A 3,160-nucleotide genomic window follows, 5' to 3' on the forward strand; every position below is an offset into this window, starting at 1 on the left:
AGGGGCGCTGATGAGATCCATCCACAGGTCCTGAGGGAACTGGTAGAGGAAGTTGTCAAGCCGTGAACCGTCATATTTGAAAGGTCATGGCAGACTAGTGAAGTTCCTACTGACTGGAAAAGGGGAAACCTAACCCCCATTTTCAAGAAGGGTAAAAAAGAAGACCCGGGGAAATGCAGGCTAGTCGGTCTCACCTCTGTGCCCAGCAAGGTCATGGAGCAGATCCTCCTGAAGGCTCTGCTAAGGCACATGGAAATCGAAAGAGAGGTGACTGGTAACCAGCATGGCTTCACCAAGGGCAAATTGTGCCTGACAAACCTGGTGGCCTTTTATAATGGAGTTCCAGCATCAGGGGATAAAGGAAGAGCAACTGACGTCATCTACCTGGACTTCTGCAAAGTGTTTGACACTGTCCAACATGACATCCTGGTGGCCAAATTGGAAAAATATTGATTTGATGGATGGACCACCCACTGGATAAGGAATTGGCTGGATGGTTTCACTCAGAGAGTTGTGATCAACAGCTCAGTGTCTGAACGGAGACCGGTGACAAGTGGCATTCCTCAGGGACCGGTGTTATTTAATATCTTTGTCAGTGATATGGACAGTGGGATCGAGTGCACCCTCAGCAAGCTTGCTGATGACACCAGGCTGTGTGGTGTGGTCAACACACTGGAGGGAAGGGATGCCACCTAGAGGGACCTGGACAGGCTTGAGAAGTGGGCCCATGCCAACCTCATGAAGTTCAGCAAGGCCAAGGGCAAGGTCCTGTACCTGGGTTGGGGCAACCCCAAGCACAAATACAGTCTGGGCTTGAGAGCAGCCCTGAGGAGAAGGGCTTGGGGGTATCAGTAGATGAAAAACTGAACATGGGCCAGCAGTGTGAGCTCACGGCCCAGAATGCCAACTGGATCCTGGGCTGCATCAAAAGAAATGTGGCCAGCAGGTCGAAGGAGGTGATTCTGCCCCTCTGCTCTGCTCCCGTGACACCCTACCTGGAATACTGCATCCAGGTCTGGGCCCCCCAGCGGAAGAAGGATGTTAAGCTGTTGGAGCAGGCCCAGAGAAGGGCCACGAAGATGATCAGAGGGCTGGAACAGCTCCCCTATGAGGACAGCCTGAGAGAGTTGGGGTTGTTCAGCCTGGAGAAGAGAAGGCTCCAGAGGGACCTTCTAGCAGCCTTCCAGTACCTGAAGGGAACCTACAGGAAAGCTGGGGAGGGACTTTTTACAAGGGTATGCAGTGACAGGATTAGGGGTAATGGATTTGAATTGGAAGAGGGGAGATTTAGATTAGATGTTAGGAAGACATTATTTAATGTGAGCGTGGTGAGGCACTGGAACAGGTTCACAGAGAAGCTGTGGATGCCCCATCCCTGGAGGTGTTCGAGGCCAGGCTGGATGAGGCTTTGAGCAACCTGGTCTAGTGGAAGGTGTCCCTGCCCATGGCAGGGGGGTTGGAACTAGATGATCTCTAAGGTCCCTTCCAACCCAAACCATTCTATGATTCCATGATAATCCATCACTATCTTAAACTTATTTTGCAAAATTTTACTTGAGTATGTAGGCAAAGGTTTCTTCCCTTTATTGCTATGTTCCTAATAATAGTGTGCAGCGAAGTGTAAAAGATCTTCTGTCTTCCAATTAACAGACTATTAAGGTTTCCCCTAAGAGTAATAAACTCCTGTAATCTGGCAGGGGCAGCAGTCCACAGATGCTTTTTTTTTCCCCAAAGTGCAAGTTTCTGTTTCCAGATCTTTGCAAGTTGTTCTAAACACATTTTGCTGAGGAGACACACAGAAGGTATATTCACACTATCATACTAAATAGGTGAAAAGTCACCTGGCATATAGTTAAATCTGAATTGTTTCAAAAATCTTTCTTTCATTTCATCATGTATTCCTGCATCTTTTGCTCATGGTACATGAATCTGTCTCTCAACAGCAGATATCTTTCTACTAGGGCCATAGGGATTCAGAGTGTCCCTGGAAAAAACAATTTTTTTTGTCCAGATGGCTGAATTGACTGACTTAAAGGTGTTTGCACTGTTATGAAATAAATGCAGGAGGTCATAAATTCCATAACCCCTGCTCCGAATGGAGGAGTTGAGGAATGCAGAAACTGAAGATAATGGCAAATCTCCCCAAATGCATAGTCAGATATCTGGGGAACAACATGCAGCTTACCTAAATTTATACCTAAATGCACTGTTGTTTAGTCTAAGTATCAGTGTTCGCCATAAAAAAGGTAAGGCAGGTCAGTCTGCAGAGGTGAGGTGTTACTGACACTTCAAAGGAGAGCCAAAGATTATACCCCAAAGAAACAAGCCTGCTTTGTTTCCACAGTGGAAAAGCAAAGGCTAGGCATCTATAGCTTAACAGACCCAAGGCCAGGAGAGATTCTTGGGTTATTTTTAAAAAAAAGGACAAAGAATTCCTTCCTGAAATTTGTCATTTGAAGACTTGAAGAAAGACCATCTGTCCCTTCTCTCCATAGTTTGCTGTAGGGCACAACCAGGCTCCTCTGCTACCTGTAGCTGCTTGGCTCCATTGTATGGGGGTAGCCCCAATGAGCACAAAGTAATATTATGGAACAAGAGAAGGTGTGGGTAGGTTCTTTTATGATTTATAGAGCAGGCAAGGTAATCTATTTCATCAAACTCTGTATAAAACTATGGTTGGTTTGAAACCCTCCTAATAGCTATGCTATCTCAGCCATAATTTGTTATTTTCTTATCCCTTGCAAACAGAAATCAGGAAAATTCTCTAAAAATCACAACTAGGAAGTCCCATAACATTTTTTTTTTTCAGCTTTCAGTGATAAGATGGTATTGTCAGCGCTAACCTTTAAATAAGCAAAGACTAGCCTTGGGTTGCAGTGCGGGGACCACCCACACACCAGACTATACTTCTGTGCTAGTTAAAAGCAACCAAGTATAAACAAAGAGAGCACCCAGGAGACTTGAAGTCAGCTCTCTCCACATAGCCTTTCCTGTTTTTATCTTGCTACTGCTCATTTTTCAGATCCAGATGACACTCCACTTCTCTGCTAAAATCTCAAGGCCAGCCTCATGCAAAGCCCTGAGAGCATGTCTGCATAGCCCAGTACTTCTCTGCTGCTGTGGCTGTGCGGATGTACTCACACTAGCTGGAGTTGGCATG

Source organism: Pterocles gutturalis, unplaced genomic scaffold (genome assembly GCF_000699245.1).
Source record: "Pterocles gutturalis isolate BGI_N339 unplaced genomic scaffold, ASM69924v1 scaffold5218, whole genome shotgun sequence".
Lineage (NCBI taxonomy): Eukaryota > Metazoa > Chordata > Aves > Pterocliformes > Pteroclidae > Pterocles > Pterocles gutturalis.